We start from the raw sequence: 14,843 nt of genomic DNA on the forward strand, positions 1-14,843 counted from the left end.
CTACTTTTGGGCTTACTTTTAGGTAGTTAAATGATGTCAAAATAAGATAATTACAAAGCTATTTTAAAGTTCATCAAATTAGTTTTCCAACGAGCGTAAGATCACCCAAATCAAACATGTAACGAGGGAGTTATGGTCGTTTTTGCCGGACCAATACCCCACAATGATCTCGATGAACTTTGGGCCCACTTTTGAGTAATAAATAGTGTCCAACTGAGATGATTCCAAATCCATTTGAAACTTCATGAAATTATCTTTTCAACAAGTACAAGATCACCAAAATCGAACATGTCACGAGGGAGTTATGAGTATTTTTGTTGGACGTGTACCCTAAAGTGAATATTTGCGATCATAGTGGAAATATTAGTGGTCCACAGTAAATATTAGATGTCTGCTCTTAATATTTGTGGTCTACGGTGAATATCAGCAGTCCTTAGTGAATATCAATGATCTATACTGAACATCAACGATCTATAATAAAAATATTAACGATTCACGGTAAGTATCGATGATTCACCATACAACATTCATCTATTACAACGTATCTCCATTACAAAAATTCATCTATTCAAAAAAATCATCCATTACAAGAGTCATCAATTCCAATGTTCATCATATTCATCAATTGCAAAATTCATGCATTACAACATTCTTTTATTACAAAATTTATCCATCATAACATCATTTCATTATAAAAAGTCGTCTATTACAATATTCTTCTACACCCTATTCCCTCTCACAAACTCCCACCATTCATACCAATTTTTTTTAAAAAAACCTAAACAAAAACTATAAAGTAAACCAAGAAAGAAAGAAGGAAGAAGAAAGGGAGTGAAAAAACAACATCCTTCTCTCTCGCGAAAAAGCAAATGAAGAAGGAAACTGTCAAATAGCCTTAGTGTCGAAGGGCCTCACGTTTTGAACCTAACCACATCTTATATATGGCCCACTGGGTTGTTTAGAAGCAAATTCATCCCGTTCACATATATGGGATTTTAATTTCATGTCGTCGGCCCAAGTTTGTGGGCAAAACTTATCATATATGGATCACACAGGAGAAATCAATTTAAAATTAATGCACAAAATTAGTGTAGTTGTAGGCCATAAATAACTTCAAACATATAACTGAAAATATAATTCAGTGGGTTCATGATTATTATATTAAAATAAATGAATCGGATCGGCCAAGGGGTGGGCCGAATTTTAGCTTTGGGTAGGACCCATGTCCCATTTTAAAAGGACAATTCACTTCTCAAGACAAGAGCTTGTCGTACCATGGACAGCAGTGGTAGAGGGGCATTTTCGTTATCTGAAAAATGAAAAAAATAGATTCAGGACTAAAATTCCTTATTCTTGTCCATACAGGTTTCTGCCACAATCATGTCGCCTTATGAGGCTACGGAGATAAAAAACCATGGATACACACACACACACACACACACACACACACACACACATAGATGAATGCTCACCTGCGCACCTTCTTAGGTAAGCACCTGTGCGCACCTTTGCACACATGTCATGGGCACAGAATCTGAACGGTCCACGTGATGTGGCACCCCTTGAATCTCTATGAGCCCAATTTTTAGCATGATTCAAAACTCTAGTAGGCCATAGCATAGAGAAATGCAAATCAAGGGAGGAAACTATTTCCTTTTTCCATGACCCACCATAGTTTTTTTCAGGCTAAAATTTGGGCTTGTGAGGTTTCAATGGGTGCCACATCACGTGGACCGTCCAGATTCTATGCCCATAACAGCTGTGCAAAGGCGCGCACACGTGCTCACGTAAGAAGGTGCGTAGGTGAGCATTCTCTCTCTCTCTCTCTCTCTCTCTCTCTCTCTCTCTCTCTATATATATATATATATATATATATATATATATATATATATATATATATATATATATATATATATATATATAACGGTGGGCCCTATAGGATTTTAACGGTGGAGATCATAATCTGAATGGTTTACTAGATGAATCACATCATGAAACCTCTGAGGTTAAAAAATTAGCTTGATCAAGAAATCTGGTGGGCCTTAACAAAGTGAGAGGAAATTCTCTTATTTGATTTACCTCTCACTTCGCTATGGCCCACTAAAATTTTGAACTGGGCTAAGTTTTTGGGCCATAGGGGTTTCATAATATGACTTATCTAGTCGACCGTTTGGATTACATATACATATCATGTGAGATGAGTTCTAAAAAATTGCTCACGAGTTCTCATAAAAACTGAGTTCACTGGTGAGCATTACTCTCTCTCTCTCTCTCTCTCTCTCTCTCTCTCTCTCTCTCTCTCTATATATATATATATATATATATATATATATGAAAAAAATTTCCTACATGAAATGACTTGTAGTTACATGTGACTCTTTATTTCACACTTGTATGGTAGCACAGGTAAAAATGCCATAATGACTTTTATAGGAAAAACTACACCCAAATTGTAAAAGTTACATTAAAAAAAAAGACTTATATGACAAAAGCTATGATTATGGAAATAGATGCATATGAAAAAAATGCAAATTGCATGTGCGAATGATGTTCCGACAAAACAAGCCCTTAAAGTCAAAATATATTTATTTTCTCTTTCTCATACACACATGAGATTGCTACCATTTTTTACACATGGAAGGGGCCAAAGGTCATGATGCCAACAAGATGTGACATGTAGTCCCGTGTCTTTGAACAATATGCACCATTATGACAAATATTGTCGAGATTTTAAAATTCAGAAAATAATATCGTAGAGCGAAGATCTAACCATCAGCTTAATTGTAATTATATTTCTATTTCTATTTGGAAAAAAATGTATAGCATAAATTCAGAAGTGAGTCTAAACTGATAGTGTTATACATTGTATTGGATGAATGTTTATGTATTGTAATGATTTTTTTCTTTATTAAATGTGGTTGTGGATGTTTGGATATTAAATCATGACCTGGGATTAGGAGTCAGGTCTGGTCAACCTAGACACCAAATTTCAGGGCGTGACATCTATCCTGTCAACATGTATGGGGTTTTAATTTCATATCATCAGTCCAAGTTTGAGAACAAAACTCATCGCGAATGGACCACATAGGAGAAAGTAGTTTATAATTAACACACAATAGTAGTGTTGTTGTAAGCCATAAATAATTTCAAACATAGAATTGAAAAGACCCTTCCGCGGGGTTTACAACTATTTGATTAAAATGAACGGATTAGATTGTTCAAGGGATGGGCCAAATTTTAATTTTGGGTGGAGCCCACGTCCATTTTAAAAGAAAATTTCACTTCCTAAGGCGAGTACCCACCATACGAGGGGCAACTGTGGTAAATGGGCATTTTCATCATCTGAAAAATGAAAAAGCGGATTCATTACTAGAATTCCTTATTCTCGTCCATATGGGCTCTTAGAATTCCTTATTCTCGTCCAAACGGGCTCCTACCATAACCATGTCACCATATGCCCGCCCACCCCCCCATATAGTGAAATGCTTACCGGCAAACTAGTTCTCGTGAGCACTTTTTGATACGTGATGTGAGCATAAAATCCGAATGGTCCACTAGATGAATTACCTCATGAAAGTCCTAAGGTCCAAAAGTTAGCTTAATTCAGAAATTTGGTGGGCCTTAGCAAAGTGAGATAAAATTCTCTCTTTTGATTTACCTCTCACTTCGCGATGGCCAACTAGAATTTTGAATCCGGCTTAGTTTTGGACTATAAGGGTTTTCATAATGTGACTCATCTAGTGGACCATTTGAATTGCATACATACATCATGTGAGGTTAGTTCTCCAAAACTGTACAGGAGTTCCTGTGAGAATCTCACCGATTCACAGATGAGCATCATTCTCTCTCTATATATAAACAGTTTCCTACATGGAATGACTTCTAGTGTATAGTTGATGTGACTCTTTTATTTAACACTTAAACGGTAGCGTTAGTAAAAATGCAAATTGCACGTGCAAATGATGCTCCGACAAAACAAGCCCTTAATGTCAAAGTATTCTTATTTTCTCTTTCTTGTATATATGACATTGCTGCCATACGGTGGAAGGGGCCAAATGTCACGATGCCAATGAGATGCGACATGTAGCCCTGTACTTTGAACAATATATACCAATGTAACAAATATTGCCTAAAATTCCAGAAATAATATTGCCAAAAATCCATAAATAGTTTTATCATATGATTTTTCAAAATATTGACTGATTTTGAAATATGGCATTTTTATTGTGACATTATAATATATGAATTTGAAAAATAGAAAAAAGTTAGGAATTTGTTATTTAAATATTAATTTTGTGTATTAAGTTATGATAAATATTTTTAATTTTTTTGGTAAGATTTTCCTAATAATTATTGAGAAAACCTCAAGATTTGAAAATCTCCTCAGAAATTTCCCCGTCCAGAAATTGTGAGAATGGTATTTGTCATTATGGTATGCAATAATCTAGACCGTTGGTCTGTTGAGTCCTATTGTGGATGGTGCAGGCCCCAAAAATCCTTAAAATTTAGAAGTTCAGAGGTACCCATCTCAGGACTGTTCAGCTGAATATGGACTGTCCTGTTGTTTTTGTACTTGAGGCCATAAATTAAAAGGTTAGGATTTCCCTGTCAAGGAGAATTTCGAGACATGGTCCGCTCATATTAGGAACCAATGTATTGGATGACTGAGATTACTTGAAACACAGACTTCAAGTGCATGCTGCACAAGGATATTAGTCATGCATCACATAATTAAATGTGGATAGCAGAGTGTTGGATGCACTATTACAACACTATGACAACACTGATGAAAAATTGCCATGTGGGCCTATCATGCACAGGAATGAAATATACAAATTGCCTGTATGGAATGATGAAATGCACCTCTTCACCCCATGAGAAGACGTCTTACCTAAGGAGTTGTTTGGCAACATAGATTTGGAAGCGGATTGGTTACTCCCCTGCCACCGGCCCCATGGCTGATGGTCCGTGCTCTGTGGGCCCCACCATGATGTATATGTTTCATCCATTCCGTTCATCAATTTTTACCGATCATGTTAGGGCTCTATGTGAAAAATGGGAGGGATATAAATATCAGTGGACCACACCACAAGAAAATAATAATGATTGGATATCCACCATTAAAATCCTCCTAAGTCCCACTGTACTATTTATTTGACATCCAATCTGTTGAATAGGTCATATGGACCCAGATGAAGGTAAATAACAAAGACCAGCTTGATCCAAAACTTTTATAGCCCTTAAGAAGTTTTTAATGGTCAACATTCATTCAACAATGTTTCCTATAATGTGGTCCACTTGAGATTTGGATATACCTCATTTTCCGCCTTGTACCATAAAATAATCTAGAAAAATAGACAGACGGCATGAATGAAGCACATAGTAGGGCCCATATACCACCGACCACCAGCCGTTGGCTGGTGGCAAGGGGAGTAGCCAATCCATTTCCGGTAGAACTGAGGAGGCTTAGATTACATCCGAAATACTTCTAAGAGTTGCATGTGTAACATGTGTCAGTGGGCTATTAATCTATTGGGAACATGGACCGATGTTATCCTAAAACAATTAGATTATCAACTGCATCACCATAATTGCTTTAATAGAATAATTTACACCATCCAAACATTGTCCATATAAATCAGTGGTTAAAAATTGTTGGTTAATCACTTGGATGTGATCCTGTGCATGGCCCATCCAAGACTTGAAATTTCACCATTTTCAGGCAAAGTATATATTTCAATAGGCTTCTTATAACTGTTGTGTCAAACATTTCATAAGTAGACTGGTTAGAGACATTAAAGTTAATTTAGTAATTAAATTCAAACCCTATAAATATATTATACCTAACTACTTTTGGATTACAAGGATACTGAATCTCGGATGCCAGACACAACCAAAGAATTCCAAAAAAAGGCCAATTCCTTGAAAAATCAGAACCATTCAATAAATAGATGAGCCATAGTTATAAACACAAATCTAAACCTTAACTTACCATAAGCACTAACATAGAAAGGATCTTCTTTGAAAAATCAAAATGGTTCAATCAATAAGTGGGCCATAGTCTTATACACAATTTCAACGGTTGGTTCAACTCACAATCGCTGCTGATGTAACTTGTTGAGCTTGTCAGAAAAAAAAAATGATTAACCTCATTTTTGAATGACAACCAAACACAATTTTAATATAAAAAATTCAATTACTAATAAAAAGATACTTTCAAATAATATTTTAAAATTTATGAATTTGTCAACCTTAGTATATTATTATATTTCAATAAAATGATCTGGCATCATTGATGATACATTCGGATATTATATATTCTCATGGGACATCTTAACCATACACATCGATACAGCCGCTATTTTTCGATACAATCATATCCAGATGCTTACACTTGTATCATATATCAGATGGATTTCTCACCGTACATTTTAATATAAGAACTGATTACCTACATGCTGCTTGTATGATAAGAGTGGTAGGTGCATTTTAAGCCAAAAAAAATTAAAATTAAATTTTTTTATTTAATCTTGCATGTGACTTTTTGTGGCTGAAAGTGCACTGCACCGCCCTTTCAATGCATCAAAACGGATTGGCTTCCCCCTGCCACCAGCCAGTGCTCTGTGGGACCCACCATGATGTATGTGTTTCATCCATGCTGTCCATTTATTTTCTAGATCATTTTATATTTTATGGTATGAGACCAAAAATGAGGTATATCCCAATCTCAAGTGGAACACATTACAGAAAACAGAGTTGAATGAACATCGATCATTAAAAACATTTTGGGGCCATAAAAGTTTTGGATCAAGCTTATCTTTGTTTTTTCCCTTCATCTGGGTCTGTATGACCTAATCAACAGATTGGATTTCAAATAAACAGTACAGGGAGCCTTAGGAGGATTTAAATGGTGGATATTCAATCACTATTGTGTGGTCCACCTTAGATTTATATCCATCTCATTTTTTGGATAAATCCTTAAAATAATGTTTAAAAATGGATGAAACAAATACATCATGGTGGGGCCCACAGAGCACCGACCACCAGCCATGGGGCTGGTGGTAGTTGGAGTAGCCAATCCGTTTCCCATCTCGATATTTGGAATCTTTCACATGGACTCTAGTGACAACATGATGTAAGGTTTAGGGCCTGTTTGGTTTTCCGAAATACCGGCTTTGGGATGTAAAGAAGTCATTATGACTTCTTACGTGCGTTTGGTTTTCACCATAAATACATGCACCTAAAATGGCGGTATTTGGAAGTAAAGTAGCCGCTCGAAATGTTAAGTCGCTGCAAGTAATCTATATGATTTATATCTGCAGCAGACCTGTCAGCCGGATGAAGCCGTGGTCCGCAGGAGCATCGTACCACGACCATGTGCAACAGAGACCCTTTTAAAACACCATGGATTCCCAGTCGTCCTCGACACGAAGGAACTGAACCGGGTTTTCTAGAATTTTCACTCTAATAAGGTAAGACGACGATGATCGGTATCTTGCATTCTCTTATACTTCTTCTCATAGACGATTGGTTATCGGAAATCCCTTCCTTCACACCGTATTTCTTTTATATTTCTATGGTTCACAGTATACGGCTTCGGAGAAGGTCTGGTCGGTGGTCATCGGACGTTTCCACAACATGTCCAATCGAAAACAGGTAGCTTCCAAGGGATGTTTCGCTCCTTCGAAGATTCGAACCATCTTCTTCCCTGATGCTTTTCAAGTTTTCCATGTTATTGCAATTTTCAGGTCTTGCATGTTACTGCAATTTTCAGGCCTTGCATGTCCCGTAATATTCAGGTCTTTCATGTTATTGCAAACCCTGTATTGCATCCATTGGCAACTTATTACCTGATTTTGTATCCATTTCTTCCCTCCAGCAACGAATTGCTCAGCCAGGAGATCGCGACATCTTCCACATCTCCTACGCATTCTCCTCGATAGGTAGGGATTCATCTTCCTGCAATGCCCTGAAATTCAAGGATCGAGTAGCTACTCGGCTCCCGAATTCCCGAGTGTCTCGTGTGCAATGATGAGTCACAAATGCATATAGTTAATTAGGTATTAGCAAGCAATGACGAATTAGACTAAGCATATTTAATTACTAATCAGGTAATTAATTTCTAAATGCTACTAACCAAGTAAAGTTCCATCGTAAATTCATATCCACATAACAACTTAATAAATTAAAATAATGGTCATCTAGGGATCCAATTCCATACACTCATCACTCCCCAAAATGATTTGGGCTCTGGCCCAGTCTCGCTGACATCTACCTCGCTAATAAGGATCGCCAAACTCCTGGTAGTACACCCGCTCCTCGTCGTCGTTAGCACCGACATCGTCCAATGCATGCTGGTCCAGGGTACCTGCATCTATATCGGGTTCTGGTTGGTGTTTTAGAACACCGTCCCAGAGTGGGAGTGAGTGATCAACTCAGTGGTACCATTAGCAATAGGCATACGAATTATCATGCATAGGATACATTTAATGAACAATAAACAACATAGAATCTTAAACACTGTTGTTAATGCAAATGCATGGTTATGATATGATGCATGCTCCTCTTAAACCAACACTCCCTCAAGTGACGACATCTCACATTCGCGAATGAACCAATACTCCCTCAAAGTGACCTCAACTGCATAATCGCCACAATAATAAATGCAATACCGTGGAACATGTTAGCCAGGTTGATTAGTTAAATTCATTCATTCAGTAGGTTGGGGAAACCGGAATACCCTAATTGAGTTATTGCCCTAACTTGATCGCGCGGTTCAGGGGCCGTGATTATGTGACTCTCACGATCCTTAGCCCTTTGTTGGGGTCGTCAACCTCGAAAAGTAGTATAAACATAAACGAAATAAATTGAGACTTAAATATCCTACTCGTGGTCACTGTAGGGAGGTCATCACCCCATCATAGGCCGACAGCACCGGTACAGTGTCCCATACCACCGTTCTCAGCTCACAAGTCTAAGCGCTCAACGAACACTACGGGGAGGCTCGTCACTCCAGCGTAGGCCGACAGCACGGGCATGGTGTCTCATACCACCATCTCCCGCTCATGAGACTTTGTGGGCCGTAATTATAGTTAATAATGGGCGCAATAGTCTTAGGGTACTTCGGGTTCATACAGGCATGATCAAACATGCTTAACGTACAAGGATGGTCGACTAGTAGTTAATGTGCCCCGACGGGCTGAACCGTAACTAATCGACCTAAGAACAATGCCTCGTGTACTCCAACTACGGCCAACAACCTACGGTTCAACTATTTGGGCCATATTCACTTATGGACATGTCCAACAAGGACCGCCCACGTAATTTCAGGTAATCGATCAATCCATAAGGGAATATGCAACAATTCACAACAAAACACGAATTCCTTGGATGTGATCCATATATATCAGGCACAATTTTCGTATGATCAATACATGGACAACCACACACAAAGTTCTACTCAAATTTACAGGTTCTACATAACATATTCTAGCCAATACAATTATGTGGACAACCATATAGCGATGCACCAAAATAAATCTTCCCCATGTCAACATACATCATATAATTTAAGCATGCATTGAAAATCCAGATAAGTGACTTGACTAATCAGCCAATCCACGACATTTCATGCCTTCATTCAAGCATAATTAATCACTAGTTCAGAATTCCAAGGACTCAAATACCAAATAGCAATTTATAGCACTTCATGTCATCATGTTAGGCATAGTTAACACCAAACTAGGAAACACACAATTCACTAGCAACAATTTGGGGAAATCGACAATTTCGTATCCAACATGGCATGTAAATTTGTTGATCAATTATTTGAGGGTTTGGGGCCTAATGCCCTTCCATAATGTCAACAATTTCTAATTCATTACCCTAAGTATACCATAAAAGGAAAAATTCAGCCACATGCACTAACATTCACCAAACAAGTTCATTAAACCTATACTATGTGCAATAATCAGCCACCTAAAGGTAATGGTCCTCACCTATTCTTAGTCGGAGGTTGCTGAGATGGTTCTAGTGACGCCGGGTCCACAAGCTCGAGGTGTTGGGCCCCTGCATTGCATAGAATGGAGGATAAGACACATGCATGTTGCAAAAATTTAAAGAAGATATAATTTGGAGCCCCATCTTACCTTAGATGGGTTGAAAATTCTCTTCCAATGGCGGAAAACGACGAAGTTTGCTGGTAGAGGAGAGGTGAGGGTGTCGGGATCTTCAAAATTCAAGTACCAAGCTCACATGCACATCAAGGTGGGGCTTTCTCTCTCCTCTTTCTCTCTCTCTCAGCTAAGAAATGGGGTTTTAAGAGAGAGGGCAACTCTTTTATATGCCCATAATTATTTAAGCTAACCCTGGGTTTTGGGTAATTCCCTAAATAGCCAAGTGGGGCCCATATCAAGTTATTGGAGCTACTCCAATGGGCTCCTGGCCCATCTGATTCATGGGATAGGCGCCCCATGGCCCAATGAAGGGTTGAGCAAAGTTTGATCACAAACGGATGCGAGGTTTTGTCACAGGAACCCAATTCGTGATTAACGGTCACCATCCTACGATCAACGGCCAGATTTTGTAGGCAAGGGCCGGGAATTATCTCCAACCTTCGGTGTGAATTTAGAAGAGATCCGATGGCTGAAATGCCCAGATTTGCAGACTCAAGCAGCAGGGCTATTTGATTTAATTTCAGGATTTTATTTATTTAGGCCAGGCGACTTGCGGTTTACAAGTGCCAACAGGGCAGCATCGATTGACCGTTTTCGGGTGTCTTCGAGGCTTGACATCCACGCGGGACCACAAGCCTAGTGAGACCTAAGGCCTGACACAGTTTCAAAAAATTTGGACCTTCCTCGGGCGATACACGACCCGTACGGACAACCGCCAAGTATGACTCGACCACCTGGCTCTATAGCCCATGCTCGGCCCAAGCACGATTTGATTTAACCTCATTAGTGGTTAAGTTTGACATTAATTAGTCTACAGTAGGCCCACACGTGCGACTGAATTATCCGATCATGCGTCTGTTCGCACGTGCGCCTCAGGACACTGTTCTCCTTTTGGACGGGGCGTTAGTCTAAACACCGGGAATATGGCTTTATCTGGGGTGATATTGAAAAAAGGACATGTATTCTTAAGCTTATTGCGATGTGATCGGGCATTTGAAACCCAACTGATGACATTGATGTTCAGTGAGACATGTGTGGCCCATCTCATTGATGTTCAATCTTAAATCCTTGCATTTTGTTGTCGTGCCAAAATCCCCATGGGACACCCCGTGAGTGTTTGAAATTGAATCCTACTCTCCCCATTCATGCCGCATGTGGGTGCTAGATCTACGCCATTCATCAGGTTGGTGCCACCAGTTGTATATTGGCCAACGAGCATATACGCATTGATAGATGCTCGATGTTGGTGAATTCCTGCTATTTGTAGCTTCGTTTTTAAGACCATGCAGTACACATAGTGGGGCCTATCTGCTAAACAGGGGTAGAGAAGGAATCGATTCTGTTGAGAGGCCAGTGCCATTTTTTGTCCTCCAGTTGGCTTGAAACTCTGATTGGAAATTCCGCAGGGGTTCAACTCCAAGTGGGTCCTACCTGTTGTTTGGTTGTGTGAATGATTCAAATCATAATGTGGTGAATCAATTCAGGAGATGGGTGTTTTTGGGCTCTTCAGAAAACTGAAGGTGAAATTGGAATGACCATCATCATACAACATCTTATTTCTTACTCGGTGTCTATTGTGGTGGTGAATATGATAGATGGTTCAACCATTCTCAGAATGTAACTTTATTACCATTTGATGTTGCTGTTGGTACCGTGGCCGTTTTCAGATAAGATATTTATCAATATTTAATATACTATTTATGATTAAAATGGACCCATTTTATATGTAATTGTAATCACAAAATGTTTCTGCCCCATATGCAAATCTCCAGATTCAATTTCTGGAGGTATTTTATTTTACTAAGAAAGCAGGTGTGATGTTTGATGGGTGACTTAGTCATTATGAAAATTACAATTAATTTAATAATTAGCAAAAAACACAACTTCCTATCTCCTGAATTGATTGACTCTATGGGACTTCTTGTTTCAAAATGAATTATATGATAGTGAAATAGAGTTACAAAGGGGATTTGTAAATTGAAACATAATTTGACCAAGTAGATATATTTTGAAGAACAGTTGAAATGATATATCCAGATTTATGGGACTGGTGCATGATATTGGTATGGTGGATGCTGACTCAGTTTCATTCGCTGTGTTGTACAAGAAAAAATCAGTACATGGAGGGACAAGGGTGAACGGAAGAGGAAATGACTGCTTTTGCAGCTACACTTACTGCAGCAACTACAACTATTGCAATTGGAGAATATTGTAGTAATCATTTAGTTAAATCACCCTCAAGATTTGGGGACATTGAAAGAATGAAGATAATAAATGGGATAATTAGAGCGGGTGACAATGAGTGCATAACACAACTCAGAATGAACAAGGTTACCTTCTTCAACCTATGCTCGTATCTTAGGGATAGAAATATCCTTGCAGATGGGAAACATGTGTGTATGGAGGAACAACTTATCGTGTTCCTTCATACAGTGGGGCATAATGTTAGAAATCGTGTCATCAGGCATCGGTTTATAAGGTCTAGAGAAATTGTAATATGATATTTTAGTAAAGCTGTGGATGCTATTGTCGGACTATATCCGAAGTTTGCGAAACTCCCAAGTGCAGAAACACCAATCGAGATCCTAGCTAATCCCAATTGAAACTCGTACTTTTAGGTATGCTCAATTGTAAACACATCATGCAACATCTAGTCTTGTCATAAGATTATTATATATATTTTTTCTGATAAATCATGTTGAAATTAGGACTGCATTGGTGTAATTGATGGGACCCACGTACCCGCCTATGTGCCTGGATTAGAAAGTGCAACCTACCGTAACAGGAAAGGGGTCCTCTCTTAGAACGTAATGGGCGCATGTATATTTGATATGAAGTTCGTATATGTGCTTGCCGGATGGGAGAGATCTGCTTCTGATGCACGTGTCTTACAGAGTGCATTGACACATTCCACTGATCGCTTTACTATCCCCGAGGGTACTTCGTGTAAATCTATATGATCGAACATCTTGATAATATGATTTCTCATAAAATTAGATTGATAATTACTCATAATTAACTGTAAGTAAGTACTACGTAGTTGACGCTGATTACGCTCATTCTCCTGGATTTATGGCTCCTTATCGCGGTATACGGTACCACCTCAATGAATACCGCATGGGCCATGATCCTTCCAACAAGAAAGAACTTTTCAACTACCAATATGCTCAATTACGAAACGTTATAGAATGAATTTTTGGAGTTTTGAAAGCTCACTTTCCAATCCTCAAATCAACTCCACCATACAACCTTCTAACACAAGTGAAGATAGTGATTGCATGTTGCGTGTTACACAACTTTATCCGTTTATCTTGAGGAGATGGTTTGGTTGAAGATGAAGTTACATCAAGGGATGTAACAGAGAGTATAGATCTATCACCATGTGAGATTAATGTCACACAATGTGAGAATGACGAATGGGCAACATATAGAGACAATATTGCTTCGAGAATGTAGAATGAATCTCATCTTGTAAGTCATAGTGTTTGAATATCTGCATTATAAACTGTCATTTTGAAGTAGGTAATAATAACCTTAGAGGATTGTACTCCATGTTCTCGTGAGGCATGTGTTTTTAGATTACCATAATTTTGGATGTTTTGAAAAAAGATAATTCATGTTCCTTCAACTTTAATATCATGTTTGGAATGTATGTATCTTTGATCAAGTTTAATATCATATATGACTTGTATGCAAGGTTGTAGTGTTTATTAAATATGTTCATTTCACTATTTGTAGATAATTGAAGTTAGTGACGGGGAAATGTTACCAAACAAGCGAAATAACCAATCAACCCCAACGAAACAAACCGGTCAAGACCCGTGTGTTACACCACGAAGGACACCTAGGAAATATAAAGTAAAATCACTTGATGAAAATAGATCTTCTAGTGGTATAATGCATTGGACCAATGAAATGGATGACTCCCTTATTGATACGCTGATGGATGTTGTTGCAAATGGCCGTAAGAGTGCTAATGGATTTAAGAAGGAGACATATAAAATGGCCGTGGAAACTATGAGGCTTGGATTAGGGATATCAGTTCAAGAGAAACATGTTGGGAATCACCTCCGCATGTTGAAGAGGCTGTACTTCGAGTTTCGGGACACCTTCAACACCAGTGGGTTTGGTTGGGATGATGACAAGAAGCTAGTAGTCGCTTCGAACGATGTCTGAGGGGATTACATTAGGGTGAGATTAATATCGACTTAACTCTTTTATAACTTTAGCAAAATATTTTCTTTAATAATTGTACATATCATATTATGTTTGTTTACTAATACCGATTTTACTTCATTTATATGTCAATAGTCACATTCTTACGCACAACATGTCCGGGAGAAAGCGGTGCAAAGGTACGATGACCTAACGTACATATTTAGAAATGACTGAGCTACCGGATTGCGTGCTTCAATCGAAAACATGCAGAATACTATGCGTTAGAGAAGGTCTAGGGATCCTGCTATTTCACCGACAATGTCAGTTGATCTGAATGACGATACACTCGTGTTATCGAGTGACGATGTCGTCTGACTAATTAGTACGACACTCGTGCTGCTTTCACTAGATCAGTCATCTGACTGATTGCAGTACCCTCCACCTAGTCAATGGGGTTATGTTAGCTTTGGCTGGTTAGCCAGTGATTGTTGGACATGACTGTTTATGGTT

This window comes from Magnolia sinica, chromosome 1 (assembly GCF_029962835.1).
Source record: "Magnolia sinica isolate HGM2019 chromosome 1, MsV1, whole genome shotgun sequence".
NCBI lineage: Eukaryota > Viridiplantae > Streptophyta > Magnoliopsida > Magnoliales > Magnoliaceae > Magnolia > Magnolia sinica.